The following is a 26514-nucleotide window of genomic DNA, read 5'->3' on the forward strand; positions in this document are numbered from 1 at the left end:
TTGTTCCCTAAGGGTGGCTTCTGGGATGAATAAGAACAGCTCACGGGGGCCAGGATTTAGAAGAATCCAGGATGGGCGACTGACTGAAGCTCTCAGGGCTCCAGTTGTGTGTGATCCCCGCGAGCCGCCCGAACGGCAGATCTGCCGCGCGTGAAGCCTGAGCAAGTGCTTCATTTGCATGGTTAGTTCATATGTTTGCAGAGTCTGTTTCATGCTATAAAGGACTAAGCTTCATCTCTGATGAGCAGGTGTTTGGCAAGTAAAGAGCCATCACACCATCAGCTGGGATAGAGGAGGAATCTGCTGCCGGAGTGTTAATTCAGAAGTTGTGGCTGGTGTTCAGGAAGCTTTGATTTGAAGAGTTTTCTGAAGTTCTTTCCTTGCAAATGAAACAACAGAACCCTGCTGGGCTTCCAGTCTTGTGTTCATAAACAATGTCTTGTGTTTATAAATGATGCTGTGCAGCAGGATCTGTTTCTAGGATGTCCTAAGAGGTTGGTGATGGGGTTGGCTGGGCAGGTCCTGGGTCCCCTCAGCTTTGTGTGTCTCTGCTGCCTTGCAAACTTTTTGGCTCTCCGTTATTACGGAGTTATCATTTAGCCTTTTGTTCTTGGCAAAGTCTACTTTAATACTGAATTTCTGAACTTAAATTTTTACTAGGGGCTTTATTTTAACTCAAAGTAAAGGTGTAACTTCAGACCTCGCAAGGTGCCATGAAGGGGGTGTTGGGCTTTGTAACAGAATGGTTTGGGTGGGAAGGGACCTTCAAATCTCATCCAGGGCCACCCCTGCCATGAGCAGGGACATCTGCACCAGCTCAGGTTGCTCAGAGCCCCGTCCAGCCTGGCCTGGGATGTCTCCAGGGATGGTTCATCCACCACCTCTCTGGCCAACCTGGGACAGGCTCTCACCACTCTCGGTGTAAAAATAATTCTTGCTCATGTCCGGCTTGGAACTCCCCTCCTTTTGTTTAAAACCATCACCCCTTGTCCTGTCCCTATTAAAAAGTCTGTCCCCATCTTTCTTATGGGCCCCTTTTCAGTCCGGAAAGGCAGCACTAAGGTCTCCCCGGAGCTTCTCTTCTCCAGGCTGAACACCCCACCTCTCCCAACCTTTGTAGTGATTTGGGTTCATCCCATTCCCTGGTTGTACACAGCGTGTTTCCCAGTTGTCAAACGGCTCTTTTGCTCTCAATCAACAGTTGTGCTGTTTCCCTCAGCTTTATTCTCCCTCTGTGGACGCATCGCTGGAGTGGCGGCTCTGGCTGGAGCAGCAGCAGGTTGCCGGGCCCATGGGGCTGTAGGTCAGTGTAATGCCACTCGCTGCGTGGGCTGTTTCTCTTTAGCATTCCCATGTACTTGTGTGTGGGTTTTTGTTTGGCTTGGCGAGCGTGAATGATCATTTTTGAAACCCTCCTGCAGGTTTGAAAGCTTTTGTCCTGGAAAAAATGAAGTCTGTCTGCCCTTTCATCCTGGAAAGATTGCAGAGGGGTCTTAATATTTGGGAGATACTGGCCAAAAGATGCTGTTGGAAGGCAAAGGTGCAAAGTGGAATTTCCTCAATGCAGCCTCGCTCTGACTCTGCCCTCACAGAACACAGTGGCAAAATAGCAATTATTTTTGTGGAAGCTGGAGAGCTCTTGGGAGGTCCCACTCATGCTGTATTCTTTGTTTTCCAGAGAGATTTCGGAACTGTAGGAGCTGTGTACAGCCGGCGACGGAGCTGCCGGCTGTTCGTGCGGCCCTTTTGTAGGGATAAGTAGGTCAGTGTTACCAAGTGGCACTCGTGACACTTCACCCTGAAAGCAAAGCGTCCTCGGTCTGTTTTCCGGCCGCTCGCTTCATTCAGCGGTACGTGTTTCGCCTTCAAACTGGCGCATGATGATTTAAATCCGTGCAAATCATTGCTGTGACATTCCCTTTCTTCTGAGAGGTCTGTGCCGTGAATCCTGTAACGCAAACGTGCTGATTAACTAACTGGTTCTCTGTGCTGCAGGTAGCGCAAAAAGCGATGGGGAGAAGATGCCGATGAGGGTTTCCCACTTCTGATGTGTCTTTTCTTTACAAATTACCCCAAATTGCTTTTCTGGTGTTGAAGCTACTCCGAGGAGTTAATGCACTGTCACTGATTCACAGTCCATCTGGTGCAAGAGTTGTGAACTGGAATGTGCAATATTAATTGAGTTTGGCCCTGTTTTCGAGGACATCAGGGCATTTTACAAAGAACTCGCTCTGCCTCCTGCAAAGGAAAACCAGCAAAAGATCCTGGGTACTAGAATACGTTCACTTCTGAAGAAACATCAAGCTTCAGAACTGCATGATTGAAGTGTCAGAAATAAGCACTCCTTTCCTTCTTCTTTTTGTTATTTTGTTTAACTCGTGCGAGTTTCCTATCACACTTTTTTTTTTTAAGACTGAAGTTTGGGTCTGGTTGAATTTGAGGGGCCAGGCGGGCTCCACTAAGAGTTCTTGAGTGTTCCTGGCGTGTCTCACTCCGATGCTCAGGTTTTATTTCAGAGTCAGAGCTATGAAATAATTGAACCCAGACTAGTGAAAAATGCTTAATTTTTCCTGTCTCCCAAAGTCATCTTTTGAGACCGTCAAGATGTGTCCTCAAATAATGTCCCGGGTGGGCTGTGGGCACAGGTTGACATGGGTGTCCCCTTTTACTCCTGTGGAAGTGGGGTGGTTGGAGGGTGTAGATTAATCAATTTTGTGTAGTTACATCTCTTGGTCCTCTTACAAGCAGATCTGTAAGATGCTTTCTATCCCGCTGACAGGAAGTCTTAGTTATATTTCTAGTCCGAGCTGCTATTTGCAACCCGTGAGATCCCTTGTGAATTCCTGAGGAATGCTGCGAGCGAGGGAGCCGGAGTGGATGGAGCCAATTCCCTGAGCTTGTGCGGAAGGTCTGAGACGCAGTTGGGAATAAAACCCCAGTCACCCGATACCCCGGCCCTCGCTTTAACTACTGCACAAGAATTTCCTCCTACTGTGTCTCTCTAATAGAAACTGCAGGGCCAAATTAAGCAGGCAGATTGTAATCGCTGCCGCTGAGCTATCCCAGCTGCAGAATTACTGCAGCCCCTCTGCTCTTTGCTACTAATTTGGAAAGTTTGCTGCCTCTTCCCCTCCAGTGCTCCACCTTGCCGCATTCCAGGCTCTGCACTGTGGGAAAAGAACTTGAACGACTGTGAAGAGCCCAGATGTTGTGTCCGGGGGCAGGAAGCAGGAATCAGCTACCCCTCATTTGCAAAGCTAAAAATAAGGAGAGCATTACTATGGATCTCTCCCTGCAGCTCGCTGGGCGGACCGGCCTCTCCACGTGCATCTTTGTAGGAGATGTACTGCAGGCTGCTTGTTAGATTCATTTCTCTACAGCGTGTTTTATTATTTTATTTGTATTACAGGAACCTGTACAGGCCTGAGTGGAGCTCAGACCTCCTGTTAGAACATCACGGCACAACATGTAAGAGACTTTCTGAGCCTAGAGGTGTTCTAGATGGATTTGAGAGTAAGCAAGTGTAGCAAAAGGAAGCAGAAGGCAGAAGCCATGTGATGTTGACTGGCGGTAAAGCTGGAGTGAGCTGTTTATTATCTGTTACCAGCACAATTAGTGTCCTCAGCTCATCCTTGGTGGAATCATCGCTGTCACATGCTGGCCTGTGGAGCCAGGCATCGCCCCCTTCCGAAACCAGCTCTGGAGCATCGTCTGTCAAGAGTAGTTGCTTGGGCTGAGTCTGTCTGGATGGCAGATGCACTGGACAGTCTTTCAAAGTCCCTTTTAGTCCCTTTTTCAGTGATTTAATGTCAGGGGTAGCGAGTGGGAGAGTGTCTGGACGTTGTCAAGTGTGACGACGTGGGGAACAAGGTGATCAGCATAGCTTTTGTTCCCGGCAGCATAGATTATAGTAACGTTGCTATGGCCACAAATCTCCCTCAAATTGCTGCAGCCAATTCATGAATTTCCTTTTTTATTACATCCTAACACTGAAAATCAGCCAGGCTGCCAGAAACCTCTGTCAAGGAAACCTCTGCTACTGGAGACGTCAAGAGCTGCAGCAGAGGCTGGAGTGCAGGTACTAAGTGTTGCTCTACTAGGGGGATGCTGTAAAGAGAATCTCCTGTTGCTGTAATTTTGGGATGCTTTTGAGACTGAAGTAATTAAATTTATCCTAAATATCTAGCTCCTCACTTACATCCCATGACTCCCTATTAATTAGTTACTGCTGTCTCCAGGGTAATTGGAGTATCAGGATACCTGAGTCATAGGCGGTTGAGTCCTGTAAGCTTTATCCTGTTCTGTTCTGCTCCCCATGGTGCTTTCTCAAGGGAAAAAAAGGCAAATAGATGCTTTCTCAAGGATAAGCTTTTATTTTTCCTTCTGTTTGTAGCTTTGCTTGCTCATAAAAGAGCGTGTACTGTGCGATGTCTTGGGCAGCAAGCGTCCCTTCAGCAGCTGTTTGAACCCCAAGCACCGTGGGGGTGAGGGACTGTTGTTTTTTTTTTTTTCTCTCTGTTTTCAGATCTACATCTTGCCTGGACTTGCGTGGCCAGCAGAACCTCTTATCTTTGTGGGGAGAAAGTTGATTTTGGCTGCAGCGTGGTTTTTTTGGCCCTTGGTGGATTGTGAGATGCCGACGCTTTGTCCCGGCAGCTCCAGCGTGAGTCGGTTTTGTGGGGGTTCTGTCAGGGCTTGGGGAACAGGGCTGTAAACATGACTCCGAAATGCAACTTATTTCTCCATCACTGACTGCCATCTGTGGTTCTGGGTAAATTATTTAGCTCTTCCTTGCCTTAATTTGCCTAATTATTGCCTTCCAAGTTGAAGTTCTGGTAATTGGTGCTGCTGGTTGTACATTGAAGCAATGACACAAACTCTGGGCTTGCAGAGGGGACAGTTTCAGCGTGGTTCCCTGTTAGTCTGTAGCCAAATGAACAGCAAAACTCTTTACTGTGTTTAATACGACAACTTAGAGGTGACAACTGAGTTTATAACACAAGGTTTAGGTGTCAGTGTGGGGTTCCTTGCCCATTCTACCATGGATCCTAATAGGTGGTGCTGGTGGGACCTTGTCTGGAAATCCAATTATGTTATTTTGATCCATTTGTTAATTCAATGCTCATCGAAACATATCCTTGGTACTGGTCTTCTTCTGAATTTTGGGGTAGATTTTGCTGTGGTTTGAAGTGACAGAGCGAAAGCTTTAGTGCATCAAACAACCCTGTTTATTTCCTGAGCTTAGACTAGAAATCTTTTGCCTGTCTACAGTGCGTATTATTAGAGGAACAATGAGATTTATGGTTATTAAATGTGATCAAGCCTTTCTGCCTGGGAGGAGAAATGGTTGTGTGCCCCACATGTCTGGGTTAAGCTCACAGAGTGTTTTGCATCTTTTATGTCTGTTGGATTGTTCTTCTTGGGCTGCCTCGTTTTTGTGGGTATTGTGGATCTCTTTTGTGTTTCATGCACACATCAAAGGCTCAGTGTGGGGAATAACGAGTTTTGAGCACAGCAGTTGGGTGTTACATGGGCCATTTGGGGTGAGATGAACCTCCGAGGCATCCAGTTTGGTACTGGGGGCACAAGGGATGCCGGGAGAGAGTTGGGGCAGCAAGGATGAGGGTTTTGGGGTGACTCTACATAAAGAAGTAGAGGAAGAAATCCTAGTGCATCTACTGGAGCATCCTGGAGGACTTCTCTGATGGAAAGGACCAAACGATGATGAAAAGGACCAAATCTTGGAGGAACTTGATGAGAAATGGAGTAAGAATTGTGGTTAAACTGGAAGCAAAGGAGGGAAGTGTCCCAGATGAGGATTGGTGGCCAAGGACACAGGTTCAGATTGTAGGCTATATGCCCTGATTTCATTCCTTTTTTCCCGCCCTGTTTTTACTTCCTTCTTGTGCTATTTGCACTAACCATACTGACACTTTGAGTTAATTTCTAAGAAAAGGAAAAGAAAAAATTAAACCGTTTCTGCAGCTTCAAAAGCAGGAAATCCTTGTTAGCTGTGGTGTGGCCTTATCAGCCCATTCTCACGCTGGCGTGCTGAGCTTTGCCACCCTGACGTCCCTTCCTGTGGCTCAGCAGGCTCGGACCGGGCTGTTGTGGCTCTTGGGAGTTGCACGTCTGGCTAGAAAAACCAAGGCTGTGCCGGACAGACAGACGGGGACCCCTCGGGCACCGCTGCGATGGTCTCTCGTCCCACATCTATGGTGAGTTCTCATGTTCACACCACAAAGCGTTAATGTTGTGACTAATTTGGCAGAGAAATTTATGTCTGGGGGAAGTCATCAGTAACCTCTTTCCCCACCACTTAGTGTCCTATATGTTAGTGTTACTTTTTTTTCCCAGAATATTGATTTGAAGTGTCACAAATGTGTGTTGTGTGGATCTTTCATGGGTTCTTTGGCCGCCTTTTGCGGCAGGCACGCCATGGAGCAAACACCACACGTGGCTGCGGGTATTTCCTACAACAGGGACACATCTGCTCTTCCAGTACAGATAATTCTCTGTCGTGCAAGTGAATACAGAAGGAACGTGCTGCTTCTCATCCAAGACTTGCTGCTTATTCCTTTCCTCGTTTGCTGCAAGACCCCCTTAAAACCCTTCTGGCTCCAGATCATCTGCTGCAGGGCTTGGTTTGCCTCAGTATCTTTTTTATAAAAAGCTTTTAGTGCTATTCCCTCTGTGTGCTATCAAAATATAGATAATAAACACCATGGATCTTGCTTTTGTATATGTGTGTGGAGATGGAGGGAGGCTGGAGAATGTAGTGGGGGTTTTTTTGAGGAAGAATTGTGTAGAAATCTTTCCCAGTTCTGCTCATGTAATCAGTGTTTAGCATTCTTATTATGTGCTTCAGCCCGATCACCTTTAACTTGATTGTTCTGAGATTACTTATCTGAAAGAGACGGAGGTTCATTATGTTAATTGGCTCTGAAATTACTGCATTAAATATCTGTAATTGGTATTATTATTCCAGTCTTGCTGTGTCCTAGGGTTTTCAGCGAGCAGAAACAAATACAGAAACCTGTGCTTTCTGTTGTGGTTGCTGGCGGAGCCTCACGTGAGGTTGGTGTTTAAAGAACCCGTTTGATGCTATTTTTTTTTCTTTTTTTTTTTTTAGCAAAAAGTGGGTTTGGTGACATGGAGGGGGGTAAGATCCCTGCCTGAGGATGTCGGTGTTTAATCCCAGCTCCAGGGATTACCCCTGTTGTAGTGAGCCAGGGTGAGAGCGGCTTGAACGCAGCACAGGGAAGGAAGCACCGCAGGGATCCGCTGCAAAGCTGGTGGCCATCGAGGGGTTTCTGATCGCCCGCTTGGGCTAACGGCCCTGGGGTTAATATTGCACGTTTTGTCTGCTTGAAAGAAGCTTTTTAAAAATCATTTTAGAATAAGAACTGTGAGTACAGGGATGCTATGGCCACTAAGAAGGTGAGCCATGGATGCGGGGTTGGAAAATTAATTTTAGGAGAGAACAAGTGCGGAATAAGCTCTTGACTGTGCGGTAACAGTGTGGTGTGTCTTGCTCCTGTTGACAGCACAATTTCTACCAAGTTTTAAGATCCTTTTACAACCAAAGCGTTTCTCTTCCCTCCCACGTCTCCTGTTTGCCCCAAACAGTTTTCTCCTTCATCCAGTGGAGTGAAAGGTTTCTTAATGGTCACTGAGAGCATCATGAACTTGGGTGAGCTGTAGCGTAACTTGATCCTCGCTAAACTGCACCGCACAGGCAGTGTTTCAGTCACCTGCTGTAACAGGATCTCCATGCCCAGCAGAAATTGTAACAGAGGTTGGAACTTGGTGTTGGCAGGAGGATGTTGAAAAGAAGGGAGGGCTGCTGCACAATGGGATAGGAGCCAGAAACTGGAGTACGGACGGCGTGAACAGGTAGAGATGAGGTGCATGATGAGGAAATGAGGAGTGTCTGAGTAAAGGGGAGGACATGAGGTTCTGCTCTCAGTTCTCCCGAGCGTTTCTTTTGAAGCACACACGTTTCTTTCTGCTCTGTTCCCTGGTGATCGCTAGTGAACTCGCTCTGGCAGAGGGCTGGAGGACGACATGCTGAGGAGAGCCTATCTACCGTGGTAATGATTTTGCTCCTTGAAACCTGGTGTATTTGAAGAGTAAGTGCGCAGCAGGCTGCTCAGAGCTTTGTTTGAAAGAAAAGACCTGTACTGCTCGGTTGGGCCAAATGTCTGTTTAGAGCAGTGTCCTGTGTGGACGCGGCAGTGAATGCTTAGGGGCAAGTGGAAGAGCAGGAGTTGGTAGGGGTTCCTGTCCTGTTGCCTCCTGCCCTGTAGCAGGCAAGATCTCCAGAGCTGGACGTTGTGCTCCTGTGGATCAAACCGCTCCTACATTCACAACAACCCTGGCAGCGCTATAGGCTCGAGGAAGAGCGGCTGGAAAGTGCCCGATGGAAAAGGACCTGGGAGTGTTGGTGACAGCGGCTGAACAGGAGCCAGTGTGTGCCCAGGTGGCCAAGAGGCCACCAGCATCCTGGCTGGTACCAGCACTGGTGTGGCCAGCAGGCCCGGGGCAGTGACCGTCCTGTGCTGGGAATGGGGAGGCCAAACCTCCAATCCTGGGGCAGTTCTGGGCCCCTCACGCCAAGAAAGGCCTTGAGGTGCTGGAGCGAGTTGAGAGAAGGGAACGGAGCTGGGGAAGGGACTGGAGCACAAGTGTGATGGGAGCGGCTGAGGGAGCTGGGGGTTCAGCTGGAGAACAGGAGCTGAGGGGAGACCTTCTGATCTCTGACCTGCCTGAAAGGAGCTTGGAGCCAGGGGGGGTCGGGCTCTGCTCCCCAGGAACAAGCGCCAGGAGCAGAGGAAATGGCCTCAAGTTGCGCCGGGGGAGGTTGAGGTTGGATCTGGGGAACAATTTCTTGCCCAAAGGGCTGTGGGGCATTGGAACAGGCTGCCCAGGGCAGTGGTGGAGTCACCATCCCTGGAGGGGTTGGACAGACGGACATGAGGTTCTCAGGGACATGGGGCAGTGCCGGGGTGGGTAACAGTTGGACTCCATGATCTTGAGGGTCTTTTCCAACCAAAATGATTCTATGATTCTACACGTGTCCCTACCAAATTATAAACATATGATCTCTCTGCAATACCTGGAAGATGCACATGAAGCCAGGTGCTGATTGCACTTCTACCCTCACGTGTGAGCAGAAGTCCAACTTCAAGGATCCTGCTTTCATCTCCTGTATCTTCTCCTGTTCTCTGCTTTTTGCAAGTATTAGTTTGCTTGGAGAAAATGTGCAGCTCTGTATCACCTCTCCAGCACCAGAATAAGAGATGAGCTGGACTGTCATTTACATTAGACATTACTGATGCAAATTAAAAACTAAATTCAAGCTTTAGAGTTTGCTTCTTAAGGTGCTGTGAGCTGGAAGGAGTATTAGAGCCATGTTGACTGTGTGGGACACTTATAAAAAAAGAAAAATATTGATTTTTCAGAAGGAAAGCTACTTAGAGGCAGTGGATAAGCTCACTGCGGGCAAGGGAATCCTTTTCCCAGTCCAGCTGTCTGTGTGGATGCCTGGAGCTTTGTGAAGAGATTTTCCACAGTCTGATGCACATGTTGTAGAATTAGGGACAAACTTTGTTGCCGCTGTTTTGTAACTGTTTCCTTATTATTTGAATCTTCAATCAAGAAGTCTCAAGGCTTTTTTTCACCGTGCCTCTGAGTCCTCTCTGAGAGACACAAGACGCTGTCAGCCTTTCTGTGGAGTCCAGTTTTCTGTATTTTTGCCTGTTTTATTTTTTGTACTTTTTTAAAAGTATTCTTTAACTTGAAGTTGGAATGAAACAGCTTCCATCTGGGAACTATTTTAGTTTTAATTTGAAAAAACAGGCTATAAAACACACACTCTTAAAGACACTTGGTCCTTTCCAATGCACTAGAAAATTATTCTCATCAGCCTCTTGACTCTCTGCTTCCCTGTGTTGAAGCTCTGTGATATGTTTAGAGAGTTACCGTGGGTTTTAATACAGGGTCACACATGCATTTCTTTTGGCTTTTTTGCTTTCATTGCATCTCCCGCTCCACTCAGCACTGTTGAGTTTGTGGTACGGGGGCAGAATTAAGGCACCACTCAACAGCTGAAGAACTTACCAGCTGATACTGTCAATTTTTCCATAGGGTGACACTGATTTCCAAGGCTTTGATTTGATGCTTTTATTCATGAGCCTGCCAGAGCCTGTTTGTCTCCCTCACCCCCAGGGAGGTCCCTTGATTAAGTCGTTCCTGCTTCACGGGACCCCACGGGGAGCCCATCCTGCCAAAAGTAATGAGCCGACAAGGCCGGCGGTGTCGGATCACATCGGCATCCTGCAAAGATCTCATTTGCTTCCGATTCCTCCTTATTCTTGGTGAGCTTGGGTACCGCGCCGTCTGATTTTTGTCATTTGACATTTTCTGCAGGTTGGCCGCGGAGAAGCAGAGTTGGGTGAAGGATTGTGCAAAGCAGCAAAAGGTCTGGAAGCGTTTGACCTGCGAGGGTTGTAGCTTTTCCTTCGGCCCAAACACCACTTGCTTCAGGGATTGTCAGAGACTTGAAAAAAAAAAAACAACCCCAAACCACCACCAAATTGCGTTCGAGTAACGTGAAATCCTGATTATGGAAACGCTAATTGTGTATCACAGCATGCTCAGAAATCCTGGTGGTGGCCCTTGCATGAACAGAAGGACATCTAAAGAGAGTTTTACTTAGGATCCCTATGTAAAACTCATACCTTCATGGCTAAAATCGATGTCTTTTTTTGCAAAGCAACGTTGATGTGCTGAGTAACTTTTATGGATGAATAGAATGTCGAGGTCTTTTTCCAAAGGAGCATGCAGCTAAGATTGGATACTGCAGCAAAGGAAAATGGCAGGGAAAGGCGGGTGACGAGCCCTGAGCGGGGATTGATGCAGGTTTTTATCTGGGAGAGGCGAACAGTGTCATTCCTAAGCCTTTCCCTGCTAGATTCCCCTGTAATCAATCTCATAAAAATACCTGGAGTGACTTAAGGTATGATTGTTCTATTTTGAACAGAGTTGCACTGATAGGGGAGGTCGTGCCTTTATTACGCCTTATTTTGCCGCAATTGGTACTTGAAGCTGGAGGTTGATTTTCGGCACTGAAGGAAGGTGAGGACTCGGAGGGGGGATTTCTGAGCAAACACGAAGTTGTCCTGAACTGCCCTTCGGAGGAACTTTTCTGCTTCTTTTTTCCTTCTTCTCCTACTTTGGAGACATCCCAGATCCAGCCTCTAGTGAAAACCATTCAGTTTTGGAGAATGAGGCTGAGAAAATACACCCTTTCCTACAACTAAAAAAATGAGCATTTCAAGTTGCCACGCACCCGCGCTTGGGAGCAGTCTGATGTTTGGCAGATGTCTCTTTTGCAGATCCCATTAAAATCCACCAAAGTTGGGCCAATTTGGAAACGTGTGGGGGAACAGGGGCAGGAAACTGGATGAGGAGGGAAAAAAATGTGTGTTGCTTAAGCATCCTTAGTACCACCCTTGAGTTGAATCCTCTCCTTGCTGTTGCCATAGAATGTGTCATTTTGGGAAACATCATGTGTCATTTTCAGAAATATCCTCGGAGCAGTGTGTATTTTTTTTTTTTTTTGAGACCCTGAATCTACCCTGTTTTCCTGAAAATAAGACAGGGTCAGTATTAATTTTAGCTCCAAAAGATGCTTGCTTTTTTACATGTATAGCTGCCTGGATGCTACTTAAATTGACTTTTTAAATGAACTGTAATGAGGGCTTATTTTTGGAGTAGGGCTTATATTTCAGGCATCCTCAAAAATCCTGAAAAATCACGCTAGGGCTTATTTTCGGGTAAACAGGGTAGTTGTGCAGGGTTAGTGGGGTTTGGTGGGACCTGTCCTCTCTGTGTGTGCCTGTATGTGAAAATATAGATGTATGTTGGTGAAGAAGATAAAATGTATCTATATATATAGATATATTGAGGTCTGAGGCATCCCAACCTTAGCAGAAGCTGCTGATCCTAGTCCATCCCTGCCTTTGATCCTTCTTTTTCTTTCTGGTGGTGGTGACCTGCAGGAAAAAAAAATATGTTGAGGCATTACAGAGAATTTAATTTAGTGCCTATCTTCCTCATAAGGGACAGTTTTAATTGCAGGATGGCTGAGACAAACAGACATCTTGTCTCTGCTCCACTTGCCCAGCAGGAATTAGTAAGTGCGTGAGATGTTCTTCTGGAACAAACCAAACCAGAGCAATCTACTTGACTTAAAGATGGAGCTGGCATCGGGGTAGGTGGAATCAAAGTTGTCCTAAGAGCCTCTGGGCCTTAATGACCTTCTAATAAAGCTTTTGTGCACTTGACAATATAGAATCATTGCTGGTAGAATACAGCATCATTCCTGTAGTGACAGAGACCTACAGAAATACTGAATGGGAGAAGCATGAGAGTCACTGAAGGATGTATTTGTCTTAACTCCTGGGCAAATACTTAAATTTGTTGTTTTTTCAAGTTATTCTGATTTGATAGAGAGTAGACAAACAGATTTATTTTTCGAGGGTGACTTCTGCTTAATCAATTTTCTCTTATCCGTTATTAAGAGAGATTGAGGGTAACATCCTGTGCTTATAGGTAGGAGTTGGGTTCTCTGCGAGCTTGTGGTCGAACACGGCTCTGAACAAATCTAGTTTTGTGTGAGTAGTGTCAAAGCTGTCATGAAGACAGTGTAAGCCCATGTCTCTGCTATTTTTTCATCAAATGTATGAAAGAAAGTCCCGTAAAGGCTGTGGTAAGCCGTAGCGTGGTAAATGTGATCACGGGAGTTCTTAGGAATAGCTGCATCCTTGCAGTTCTTGTGATTTTCATCAAGCATAGAGTCGCTGCCGAGAAAATCTGCGGACTTCACAAAACCGATGGAGCAATAAAATCGTTACGAGAAGACGAGAAATGACTTGGAGAAAGCCACATGATGCAGTCCCGCAAATCATCTGTGAAATGACCCATGACGAAGCTGCGTGTGGAGGAGCTGCAGGTTGGGTCGTGGCTGAGGAAGAGGGAGAAACAGCCCCTCTGGAAAGGTTTTAATGTTTGCAAAAGGTTTTAATATTTGTTGTGGTTCTGAGAAGCCCAGTCTACTTGAATTCCCAGAGTGGTGATGTGGTAAGAAGTGTTTAATGCCATCTACGGACATGTGGACTGGGAAACGGGAGCACGGGATGTTTTTGCTTCCAAAAACTGCATTTATGAAAATACTGGTGGAATAACTTATTTAGCTCTGATATCTGTATTTTAAAATAGACATGGGAGAAGCTGGAAAACATGCAGCGGGAACAGCAGGGTGGTATTTGCAGTGGGGAGAAAATACCCATAGACTTCAGCTTTTAAAAACAAATCTCCTGCTGTGTTTTTTGGGTCAAGAGAGAGAGGGAAACACAACTCCCTTGTGAGGAGAGAGGGTGCTGGGTGCTGCCTAGGCTGTTGGACAGGACTCGGAGAAGCACCAGCTCTTTGGAGGGTGATCTCAGAAAGTGGATACAGCCTGCAATTAATCATCGGAGCAAATTACCAGGAAGGGGTGGACTCAGTATCGACTTGGATGGAGCCTTGATGCATCTTTAGAAGTTGTACTTGAACTAAAAGCAGGTAACTGGGTACATTGGGAGACACATAACGAGTTACTTTTGCTTTATATATTTTCTTTTGTGCTCAGACAGACTGTGCTGTGCCTCTGACGCAGCTAGTTTGCCTCTGCTGAGCATCTCTCCACTTGCATGTGGATTCTTTGTGCCACCCAACTGGTCTAACGTGAAAAGATTCTGTAAAATCCTCAGCAGTGGGATGTGACATTGGGTAAAGAGGGACGAGCCAGCCACAGAGGACCTTAATTTGAAGGTCCAGTTTTTATCCCTAAATGTCTTGAGCCTGAGCAGCACGCAAGAGGCTTCTTTATTAAAGGTTTGTTCTGAGGTAGCTAAAGAAAAATCCCTTCCTTTTTCTTCCTCAAAAGTAAATCCTGATACTGTCTTGTCTTGTTACTACTTGAGGATAAATAATAAGACTAACTATGCCAGAGTAAATGTTCAGTTTTCCTTATCCACGCTCATTTCTGCATTGATCATCCCTGTGCATTCCTCCTTTTCTCATGCCAAGCCCCGCTCCCTCCAAACAAACTCTCCTTATGCATTTTTATGTCAGCTGATGGGCAAACTTGAGCTTGCTGAGGAAATTTAGGGATTTTTTTTTTAAGGGGATCTTGCACAGTTTGGGATTTAGGTGGTCACTTGGCTGTCTACAGCCACATGGTCAAGAGTTGCGTCCCCTGCAAGGGAAATTGTGGCCGCCGGAGTGGGTGGTTGAGGACACACAGACCCTTCAGTTGAGTGTCTCCAACGTGAGCTGCACCCGGCCTGTGTGTAGACAAGCTCCTCGTCAGCTGTAAGTTTAATTAGTGGTTTAAATCCCTTTTCCTTACCGTGACTCGGCAGGCAGGAGCTTTTAGGGCATCTCTGACCTGTTTGACTTTGGATTGCGAGTCTGAATCCAGCCGGGCAGTTTTGAAAGGTAAAGGGTAAGGAGAGAGTGGTAAAAACTAATCCTTAGTTGACAGGGTTGGACTCAGCTCTTGAGAGGGGGGAAATAATTTCCCGGTTGTTTCTGTTCAGGTTTGCAGAAGAAACTAACAGTTTTATCCCTATTCTTTGCAAGCCTTTAAAAATTCCTTTCTTGCAGTGGGATCATGAAATCTTTGACTTTCTCTCTGCTCTAAAACAACGGGTTTTAATTTCACTGTTTGTGTGATTTTTTTTTTTTGTTTGCTGAAGTGGAAGCTAGAAAGGGGCTCTCTGGGGTTTTCTTCTGTTTGTTTTCCCCCACAGGCCCCTCTGGCCTTATCCCAGCGCGGTCTGCACTGTAATTGTTGCACAACAACAGGCACCCAAACAGCCCTTCATTTCCAGCTCTGTTATACATGATGCTCTTTTCCGGAGTATTAATGTGCCGGGCAGCCTGTGCGCTCAAACGAGGCATGAACAATTCGGATAGCAAATGCTATAGCCCAAGTGCAGCTAATGGACCCAGATGGTTGTGTTGCCAGTTTTATGTGACGTGTTGCCAGCATCAGCCTGGGAAACTTTCTGCTCTTAAATATCAAAGAGCTCTATGTCATGTTTGCATTGTCCGAACTTCTGCCGGACTTCGGTATCTGCTTAACGGCACTTGGTACTGAAGGCATGAGGATGCCAGAAATGCCTTCTGCATAATCATAGAATCATTTTGATTGGAAAAGACCTTCAATATCATCAAGTCCAACTGTTACCCAGCCCTGGCACTACCCCATGTCCCTGAGCACCTCATCTCTGTCTGTCCAACCCCTCCAGGGATGGTGACTCCAGCACTGCCCTGGGCAGCCTGTTCCAATGCCCCACAGCCCTTTGGGGAAGAAATTGTTCCCCAGATCCAACCTCAACCTCCCCTGGCGCAACTTGAGGCCGTTTCCTCTGGTCCTGGCGCTTGTTCCTGGGGAGCAGAGCCCGACCCCCCCTGGCTCCAAGCTCCTTTCAGGCAGGTCAGAGATCAGAAGGTCTCCCCTCAGCTCCTGTTCTCCAGCTGAACCCCCAGCTCCCTCAGCCGCTCCCATCACCCTTGTGCTCCAGCCCCTTCCCCAGCTCCGTTCCCTTCTCTCAACTTGCTCCAGCACCTCAAGGCCTTTCTTGGCGTGAGGGGCCCAGAACTGCCCCCAGGGTTGGAGGTTTGGCCTCCCCGGTGCCCAGCACAGGACGGTCACTGCCCTGGGCCTGCTGGCCACACCAGTGCTGGTACCAGCCAGGATGCTGGTGGCCTCTTGGCCACCTGGGCACACGCTGGCTCCTGTTCAGCCGCTGCCACCAACACCCCCAGGTCCTTTTCCACCGGACACTTTCCAGCTGCTCTTCCCGAGCCTGGAGCGTTCATGGGGTTGTTGTGACCCAAGAGCGGGACCCAGCACTTGACCTTGTTGAACCTCAGACAATTGGCTCACATGTGCCATGATGGCCTCGGCCTTCTGCTCAGATGGGGTTAGAGCCTTGCTTGCCAAGAATGATTTCCACGGGCATGTTTCTGTGTTAGGTTGCAATATTTGTCTACCTTAGTGCAGGAGAATGAGCTTAAATAACCATACTGAAAACAAATTTTAGATATGCAATAGCATGCCTGACAGTGTGAAAAATAATGATGGTACAGGCAGATGAGTGAAATAAAAAAACAGTGTCGGTGAGAGCCTTGACAGAGGAGAAAATGGGGAAGTAAGTGGGTGTAATTGTCAGGAAAGGGCGAGATGAAAGCAGATTGTGATGGTTTTGTGACTGAGGGATAAAAGAAAAAGCTTTTCAGTGGACGCTGCAAGGATGAGCAAAAGAAAATGGACAAATTTAGCTGGCTAGTGAAGAGAGGAGGTCAGAAAACTGATGTAGTTAAATGTCCCAAGATGCCATTTAGTGCCGTGCATTTTACTCTTGACCTTCTTAACGCGGATTGCTCCAGGCCACCTGGGGCTGCACATTCTCCATCCCTATTTCCTGCTGGGGACAAGCAGCGCTCGTCTGTGTACAGACCTGAGATGCTGGGTTTAGTTTCCAGGCGGATGTAGATCTTGTTTGTTTAGGTTGGAGCAGCGAGCTGGAAAGACCAGGAGGAGCCCGTGTGTCCTGGACCAGGGCTGGATTCCAGGAGGTGGAGGAGCCCACACGGGCATCTCTGCATCGCTGCTTTCCTGCACCAACTGCGCCCCACTCCGCCTTCAGCCCGTGTTCCTGCTGCCTTCCTCCTTCCCTGCATCCCAAAAATGTTCCACATACTAACATTTATCTTATAACAGCACAGATTTGCTGAGACTTAAGGACAGGTTTAATCCTTTATGTATTCCAGCAGTTCCCCCATCTCCAGTGCTTAGTGTGGTTGCTTAGAGTGAAGTTTCCTTTTTATTACTTGAACTGATTTTTACGCGCACACACGTTCGCTGAGGCTCTCTGCAGCAGACATCTGTTACTTGCTTTTCTTCTCTGGACGGGAGCGCAGTTGGAGCTCGATGATGGGGTGAGTGGCAGATGTCAGTAAACGTCGTCTCTGCAGTGTTTGCGCTATTCTGCTCTGTGCCAAACACAACCCTGTTTGCTCAGCAAAATAACCAAGGATGGAAGACAGGAGTGACATGAAAAAATGCAGTTTAAATGTTCTTTAAAAAAGACAGCAACAAGAAACTTGTGTTTCACAGGGTGGAAGGGTTTTTGTCCTCTAAATAGATCATATCACGTGGATTCCTGTGATTGTGAGAGACCTTTGGGAGTTCCAGCTCACCAAACGGTAACACATCAAACAAGTGTCCGTGGGGCTCGGAGTACAAACATGTAATATGCAGATGGCACAGGGAGCTCACAAGGCTCGGAGTCCATGCCTAGGGAACAGATACTCCCTTGCTGAGAGACCATCTGACAGCCTCCTCCTTTTAGACGACGCTTTGCATCAAAGATGACCTGAAAAATGTTTTTTCAATACACTAAAAAAAAAAAAAAAGCTGCCAAACTTAAGAATCTTAGAGTCTAGCTAAAAAAGCCATCCCTCTGCTTAGAAGATCATACTTTGAAAAGTAAGTTTTGCTTGTCTTCATGGACTTTAAGGCATGGTTGTCTGGTACAGGGGGATCTTTACCTCTTGCTCTGGCAAGCATGGAGCTCTCCTAGAGCGGTGTCCACATGCGCTGAGGGGAGCGTGGAGGGACCCGCTGCAAGTGGGCGGTTGAGAATGGCCCATTATGCCCACTTACCGTGTAGCATCAGCTGTCATCTGGTAAACCAGAGGGACGGGATCCATCCAGAGCAACCTGGACAGGCTTGATGAGTGGGCCCGTGTGAACCTCGTGAGGTTCAACAAGGTCAAGTGCAAGATTCTCCACCCCTGGCAACCCCCGGTATCAGTCCAGGCTGGGGCTGCAGGGATGGAGAGCAGCCCCAGGAGAAGGACTTGGGGTGCTGGGGTGAGACATTGGCCATGACCCGGCCATGTGCGCTGGCAGCCCAGAAACCACCCATGTCCTGGGCTGTGTCCCCAGCAGCGTGAGCAGCAGGTTTGGGGGGATCCTGCCCCTCTGCTCCGCTCCGGTGAGACCCCCCTGCAGTGCTGGTCCAGCTCTGGGGTCCTCAGCACAGGACACACATGGACCTGATGGAGAGGGGCCAGAGGAGCCCCAGAAATGATCCGAGGCTGGAACAGCTCTGCTGGGAGGACAGGCTGAGAGAGTTGGGGGGTTCAGCTGGAGAAGAGAAGCTCCCAGGAGACGTGATTGTGGCCTTTCTGTACTTGAAAAGGGGCCGATGAGAAAGATGGGGACAGACTTTTTAGTAGGGCCTGTTGCAATAGGACAAGGGGTGATGGTTTTAAGCTGGAAACAGGGGAGTTTAGTTTGGACACAAGACATTTTTTACACCAAGGGTGGTGAGAGCCTGTCCCAGGTTGGCCAGAGAGGTGGTGGATGAAGCATCCCTGGAGACATCCCAGGCCAGGCTGGACGGAGCTCTGAGCAACCTGAGCTGGTGCAGATGTCCCTGCTCATGGCAGGGGGGGCACTGGGGGAGCTGGGAAGGTCCCTTCAACCCAAGCTGTGATTCTGTCACTCCGCTGGGGATCATGGTGTTTGGCGGTTTCATCTGTGGTGACAGCGGTGGAGTTGCTGAGGCTGTTGGTGCAGGAATTACTTGGAGCTGTTAATGCTGTTTTAAGGCTTCTGTCTGTGCAGGTTAAATGCATTATCTTTAGAGCGTTGGTTGCTCACCGTTGTAATAGAGGCGCTTTTGAGGCACCAAGTAACGCTGCCTTGTGCCTCGGGCAATGCAGGTTGGGCTCTTGCCACAACTGAGTGTTGTAACCGAGATGCGCAGACAGCAAGGCTGCCTCTGCCCCACGTGTGGAGTGACCTGGGTTCAGCTGGTTTTACCTTCTCCTGAATCAGGATCCGCGATGCAGATGGGGGCACAGCCCCGTGTGCCCTCCCAGCAGAGGTTGGTCAGCCTGGGGGCAACCCCTGACCGCGGGCACCCTGAGAGCTGGGGTGGGATGGTCCACATGCATTTCATGGCTTGGTGGTGTGTGGGTGGCACTTTGGGATCACGGGGAAACTCAGCATCCCATGGAGGACTTGAATTTAGTCATACGATTTGTTTCGTGCCCAAAATAACCCACTGCTTTGACCAAGGAAGCCCCCGTTCGTTCTGCCCTCCCACAAAGTAACGTTCCTTTCCGTTTATCTGGGTTAGTTTTCATAATCGTGTTTGGAAACAAGTCCTTTGCCAGGCAAGCAGCCAGCAGACATCTCAGCAGGGATGTTCTCTGCCCTCCAGCCCCACGGTGCTCGGGGCAGCTGGATGAGGATGAAGAGTGCATGAGGATGAGTGTGAGCAGCAGGTGGAGGGAGGTTGTTCCTCCCCCTCTGCTCTGCCCTGGGGAGGCCCCATCTGCAGTTGTGTGTCCAGTTCTGGGCTCCCCAGTTGAAGAAGGACAAGGAATTACTGGAGGGAGTCCAGCGGAGGGACACAAAGATGCTGAGGGGTCTGGAGCATCTTTGTGATGAGGAGAGACTGAGAGAGCTGGGGCTGTTGAGCTGGAGAAGAGAAGCTGAGAGGGATCTGATCAATGGGCTCAATATCTCAGGGTGGGTGTCAGAGGATGGAGCAGACTGTTCAGTGGTGCCCAACGCCAGGGTGAGGGGCAACGGGCACAGACTGAAACACAGGAGGGTCCATCTGAACATGAGGAGAAACTTCTTTGCTGGGAGGTGCCAGAGCCTGGCCCAGGCTGCCCAGAGCGGCTGTGGAGTCTCCTTCTCTGAGACATTCAAACCCGCCTGGACCGACCTGTGTGATCTGCTCTGGTGACCCTGCGTGAGCAGGGGGGTTGGACTGGGGGATCTCCAGAGGTCCCTTCAACCCCAGCCAGGCTGTGGCTCTGTGAAGACCAGCGTCTCTTACGACCTCAGTCTAGTGGGCAGAAGCAGGTTGGGTTGCTCCACCAGTTCAAGGAAAAGCTGATGCAAATTAAATCGCTTTTTGATCGTCCATAGAGACAAGTCCAGCAGAGCCCTGGAGCGGTGCTTGGACAAAAAGCAGATGCCTGCTGTCTGGGGATCTTCAAAACACATCTCCTTTTGCCAGTGCTGTTTGAGGCTGTCCTGGCTTGGGGCTGTGCCAGCCACGTTGTGCTCCTGTCCTCCACTTGTCCCCTTCAGGGGCTGGCACAGCAGGGAAGTGGCATCACCTGCCCTCGATTGATGGGAACAGCAAAACAGATACCCCGGGGATATCTTGTGTCTCCCATCTCCTGGGACCACACTTGGAGGAAGCGACGGCCCCAACCTGCATCTGCAGGGTGTGCCAGCAGCGCCTTGGTGAGCCGCGTTCCAACCACAGTGTCCGTGAGAGGTGGTAATTTTTGTGCATAGGCATGAGGGTAAAGGAGAGGGTTGTTTAGAAGCAAATTAGCACAAGATCTCCTTCCACACCTGATCCCATGGAAACCCCATTGCACCCGACCACGCTTGGCCATGTATTCTTGTTTGTTTTTTTTTTTTAATGGCAGCTTGCGAAGGGCCGGATATTGTTGCGACAGTACCTCTAAAATCCTTAAGTTGCTTGAATCCCTCCAAGGAGCCGAACAATAAAAGAGCTGGAATAAAATGTATCCCACAATGTCCTTCACTTCTGCTGACAACTGCAGTTTAAATCACTGGTGCAACCTTTTAGCGTAGCTAGCTTGTAAAAACTAATAAAAAATAAAATGAAGTCATAACAGCTACTTGCCACCACTTCTCTGATGGGGAGTAGAGAGAAACTGCTTTTCTTTCATGTGTACTGTTATTGCTGGTAATATTATGTTCTGATCACTGTCATTAACATATGCTGTAATTTTTACATTATATAAGTTACCCAGTGTTTATTAGAGAAGGGGCTTTGCTTGTATCATAAGGTAACATTTATCCCATGAGCAGCCTAATGTTTTGCAGAGCTTACATTAGAATTACGCTTTTAAAAAACAGAGCTCTCAGGAGAGTGGTTTTTTTGGCTGATGAGAATTCGGGCATCCCATTTCCAGCTGCTCTGACTCCCGGAGTCCTTTGCTCCAAGAGTCCGGAGTTTTGGGGACATGGAACTATTCGCGACTGTGAAAAAGAACATAATTTAACCAACATGGCTTTTTATTTTGTAAGCTATATCTATTCAAAGCTTGCTATAAAACATTTCCAGACCTCAAAGAGCCAGTGAGGGTTGTGTACAGACGCTGCGTGACATGAAATCCTCAACTGTGGCTGTTGAGTAACATCTTTACTCGTGATTTCTGCAGAACTCTGGAAGGAGCTTTGCAATCTGAGGAGGAGTGAGGGACAGAGAGCAGTCGTGGCTCTTGGATCTCGTTTCTGCAAATGTCTTGTAGCCTCAAGCAGATGGAAATGTGCCACGTCCTGCAGCCTGCCAGGGGAGAGAAGAGCTACAGTCATGGTATTTTTTCCTTCTTTGTAGCCCAGAGATGTAGGCGCTTGGGAAGCATTTTGCTAGCTGAAGAGAATGGAGTCTCAGCCTTCACCAGCAGCTGCCAGTCTCAGCACTGAGACCAGCACCAGCTCCCTGCTGGGAGCGGCGGCAGAGCTGGGACTGTGTGAAAAGCCCCGAGTATGGAACACGTTAGTAAGAGCAGGGGTGGGAAGAGAGAGGCTTGGGACACTCATACCGGCCGCCAAAACTGTCCCTGGCCAAAAGGCTGCGTAGGAGGGCAAAGGCAGGACGTGGATGGCCCTGGTGCACAGCGCTTTTTGTTCTGAAACACAAAGAAATGCCACCTACAGCAAAGGTACCACCTGCTGAACGGCAGCCCCACAGCGTTGGGCTTCAGTTAGCAAAAGGTATTTTATTTTGTTTTAGCTTTCTGTACGTTCAGCTGCTGAGATCAGGCAGTTTTCTGCAGCAGGAGCATGTCTGAGAGAGGGTTGGAGCTGGGGAAAAAGCTGGATGGAAAATCACTGTGAGTTGCTGGAGCTGAGGCTGGAACTGGCAGCTGCAGCTCATGGGGTGTCATGCAACAGGTCAGACTGGATGGCTTGTGGTGGTCCCCTTTGACCATGACACTTACGGAACAACGTAGTTGATATTTATTTTATTTTTTGTGGGAAGCGGTCGTATGTATGTGACTTGAGAGCTATCGGTTGCCAGGTGTTGCAGTGGAAATAACATTTTCTGTGAAGGGAGCCCACCTGCGAGCCGTCTTTGAGCTGATGGAGCACGGAGCTGGAGACCCACGTCTCATCTCATTTAGCTAGGCAGGGTTGGAGATGTCCCTTCTCCAGGTTGTCTCGTTTAAAGAGAGGCATCAGCAGCAGCATGTGTGAACGTGCTGATCATTTCCCGCTGCAGTTCTGCTGCTGGAGATCGTACTGGCTCTTATGAAGCCCGAGGATCCTCATCCCTCACCAGGTAATGGTGGAGCGAAGGTAACTCAGTGAGCCAGTGACAGGACTGACAACCCAAAGCATCTCTCACGTCGTTGTTCTGGACCCAGCTGTCCCTGTGAGTACATATGCAGCGCTTGTAAACCAAAGCATCAAATCCAGGTGGAGGAGGCTCAGAGTTCACATTCTTGCAATGGAAGCAGCTCAGAACCAGAAGCCCAGCTCATCAAAACTGCTTGGAGAATTTTGGCCACTTTTCTTTTGATGACAGATGCCCTACGCTCCCTTTGTGAGTCTTTGCCGTGGTGAGGAGCACACAGGAGCTGAGAATGGGCATCAGAGCAGCTGAGGAGGTGCCCTTTGCCTTGGCCTAATCCTGTCCTTGTCTCCTTGGCCTCTGAAACTCCTCAGCAGCCCAGATTGTCCATCCCATGGGAGCTTTCAGGCTAAAAGCCGACAGCTTATGAATCTCTCAGCTGTTTGGAGCTGGTTTTCAGCCGATGTGCTAATAGGCAGCCTCTCTTGCATGATGCCTCTAGGTGATGGGTAATATTTTTCTTAAGCACATGTGGTTTTGCTTGTGTTTTTATGTTGAACAGGAGAAGAACCCTTGAGATCAGCGCTGGGAGAAGGAAGAAAAGCAGTGAAGGAGTCTGTGTGATGCTGGACAGGTCTGAGCCAAGGAACAGAAGGTAAAGCACAAATAATCCCTGCGGTGTCAGTCTGCTCCATGCCTGGCTTTAAATTGCTTTTTCCCTCACTGTATTTTAACACAGTTTACCAAAATATCTCTGGACCCTTCTAGCAACACTCTTCCTTCTCCCTGTAGTCAAGTTAAAGTAACGGTGAGGTGGGGAAAGCTTGTAAAAGTTGGGCAGCACCAGTCCAGTGTCACCCATGGACTCTTCATCAAACCCCCTATGGGTTTTTTTGGCCATCAACTCTTTTATTTAATCATCTGTTGTTTGCTGAAAGTTCTAGCCAAACTCAGTTGGCAGAACTGCAGGCAAAGAAGAGGCATTTCACAATATTCTGCTTTCAGCAGTTTAAATTCAGATTTTAAAAGCGGTGTTGAAGGTCACTGATGGTCTGAGCTTGCAGGATCCAAATCCAGCTCCATGCGGGGAGTTGGACTCTGAAACTACGTGTGTGATCTGAACATTTTTCTCCTTTAGCATTGTTCATTGGGTGGATTGTTGTCCCCAAAAGCTTTGTAACCAAGGTAGGTTCACTGCGTAAGGATTAGTCCATGGGTGTGATGCTCAGCTGTTGCAGGGAACACGGGCAATCTCGCTGTAGGGGTAGAGACTGCTGCCAGCAGCACATTTCTCCTCCAGTTTTCCTCTCCCTCCTGCAATGAAGCCAGAGGATGAGATTTTGTGCCCTGTGCTGATCTCTCTGGAGCGTTGTCAAAGCTGCTGATGAATTTGGGCTCGAGCAAAAGTGTCAAGCGTGAAGCAAAGTGGCTGGAGCGTGGAGTCACCTCTGCCCATGCCAGGGAGCGGCATTTTCTGGCGGAGGGACGTGAAGGCACCAAGAGGCAGTTCATCCTACGCAAAGCTGCTCTGGCAGCTGGAGTTTTTGAGTAGAAGCAGCACGTGGATTGTTCCTGGGAGCTGCCACGGTTACTCAAGTTGGGATTTGGCTGCCAGATCTAACTCCCGCTCTTAGGAAAACGTGGATGAAATGTAATGGCCCGCGATACGTCAAGAAGCAGACTAGGTGCTCTCAAGGTCCCTTTTTGCTTTAAACTCTGCTAATCTGTGGAAAAACTCCCAGCTGCATCTCTAATAGCGCATGACCGGTTCAAAGCCCTGTTTTGACTTGCTGTCAGAAGATTTCTCCGGGAGCGCCGTGTCCTTGTGTGTCATGTTTGGAGCATCTGCTCCATATATTCTTGGGCTGAACCGCTTCCAGCAGACTTAGCAACTGCGCTGGTGGTTTCCTCCAGGAAATCCAACCGTGCAAGACAGTCTTTAATTTATGGGATCGTGGCAATCAAGCCATAATGGCACTCAATTTAAATGCCTTTTAATTTTTTTTTAACCTGTTAGCTGTCTCCCCATCCCCAACCACATATCTGTACATCTAGGGTTTGGGGTTTTTCTTCTGCCTTGTTCAAGTGAAAGAGTAAATCCTTTTTGATTTATTCCAGAGCAGCCCTCGAGCTCAGCTCCTGTGAGAGCCTCCTGACTTGGAGTTCAAAAGATCTCATGTCTTTGAGGCCAGGCTGTGCTCTTGCCTCAAAGTTAAACTGAAAGAGAAAATGCTTTTTTTTTCTTAAAAAGAGAGAAAATACAGAAGCTGTGTAAGGGAGTCAGTCTTACCTGCAGCAAAAGAGAATGCCAACGTGCAGAATTTTAGTTTAAAATCTGGTTGTTTAGTGAAGGCTTTATTTTCGAGCACCTAGCATGTGTTAGTAAGTGTTTCACAGAGATAAATAGTTCCTTTTAAAGCAATGCTGTTGCTGGCTGGCTGGGATCCAGCCTGTGATCCTACATTAAAGCATTTTTTTTGGTGTTTAAACCGCTACATTACCGCGGTGGCTAGAAATGGTAGTTCTGATCCCTAATCTCCTGCAGATCTGCTGATAACAAGGCCTGGCTCAGGCTAACTCCCGAGTTCAGTCTTTACATCTGCGCTGAATTTCACCGCAGGCAGGAGCGTTGGTCACCTGCGTAATTGCCTCATTGCTTGATGTTTTCAGGATCGAATACTGAAAGATAGGACAAGGACACTTCAGTTCAACATTTAGGCTTAACATCTGCCTTAAGCTCTGCATTTTGTTTTCCTTGCTGCGCAAATCGAGCTGTTTAGAGGTGGAAGTGAAGCCGCTCGAACATGGGCTCTAGTGCACACGCCGAGTGAGAAAGGCTTGTCTTAAATGTGGATTTCTGATGCTTAACTTCTAACGTCATCCTGTGGAGCAACATGAAATGCGTCCAACAGTTGTTGTGCAGATCGAATGATGGTCTTAACATACTGGAGGGGTTGGGTGCAGTTGATACCTCAAAATGTCTGTTATGCTGGACACTATAGCGACGAATATGAAGTGTTAAGCCCTATATAGCAAAGATGAGCTCTGCACCTTGAGAGGAGGTGCAGACAGCTAGCTGGCATATATATATGTGTGTGTATCTATTTATATGCATGTATAGAGCAAAATAAGTATGTAAGAGCTATTATACACCAGCTCTCTTCCATAGGGCCGTGCTTAGTCCAGACTTACACAGCGATGTGTTCGGAAGGGCAGAGCTAATAGATGGAAGATCTTTAATATACAGGGACCCTCCTATTGAAAAAAACCTAGCATTTCTGAGCAAGGTGACCTTGACTCGGCTGCTAACTCGGGAAACCAGCAGCGCGGTGGCAGTAGATGCTCTGATGGGTGCAGGGAAGTCTTGGTCAGACGCCAGCAGAAGGTAAAACGCAGGTTGGGTTGGTGGAGTTTCAACAAGTGGATGGTTAGGCTTGACCTATAAAACTCTGGGCGCCCTCCCAGACTTGTATGTATTGAATATATACCTGGGACATGTGTATCTATATGCTTTTTAAAAAGCTCTAAGGTTAGTATGGCATACCAGAGAGAAAACCAGCTTTTTTTACTTGCCTCTGAGCAACACAATGATTCGCTGGTAGAGCAAGCGACAGCTCAGCCAGCCCTTACAGGCGAGGTGGAAGTCTTGTGTGATGTTTTACAGGCCATTCTCACCAAACTCTTCATTTTCAGAAACCCTTTCAAAATTTTACAGTCCAAGGAATGTGTATATGAGAACACCTTGGTGTTTATACCCACCTTTCAGAAAAAACAGACCTAGAAAGGCAGCTGAAACTGCGGTTATTTGTACACGTGTCTGTAAAGCCGAACAGCTCAGGTTTACGCTACAAGGACGATAATAGACTGATTCTTCTTTTGTTCTTTCACCACTTCTCCTGCTCTTCCTTCAGCAGAGAAAAACCACATATGGACCTTCTCCCGCAAACCGATGTTCTGAGCCAGCAATAAAGTAGGAAAATGGTTTTTTTCCCAAATCTAATTTGAAACACGATGACTGGACCATTCT

General features: G+C 47.9%; 1 protein-coding gene across 17 annotated transcripts in view; it reads left to right on the top strand.

Moving 5' to 3' along the window:
- The window catches only part of EXTL3 (exostosin like glycosyltransferase 3), a 152327-nt gene that overhangs the window by 67488 nt on the left and 58325 nt on the right, over nt 1–26514 (top strand). For 15 of the 17 annotated variants that reach the window (XM_065630798.1, XM_065630790.1, XM_065630801.1 and 12 more), the window contains one exon: nt 23050–23142. The exons of 1 other annotated variant lie outside the window; for it this stretch is intronic. The gene's annotated coding sequence lies outside the window, so the exon portion shown is untranslated. Of the gene's footprint in view, nt 1–21420; nt 21507–23049; nt 23143–26514 lie in introns of those variants that run through there. One more of the 17 variants, XM_065630802.1, reaches the window with a different exon arrangement.

The sequence above is a fragment of the Caloenas nicobarica genome, chromosome 3, assembly GCF_036013445.1.
Source record: "Caloenas nicobarica isolate bCalNic1 chromosome 3, bCalNic1.hap1, whole genome shotgun sequence".
NCBI lineage: Eukaryota > Metazoa > Chordata > Aves > Columbiformes > Columbidae > Caloenas > Caloenas nicobarica.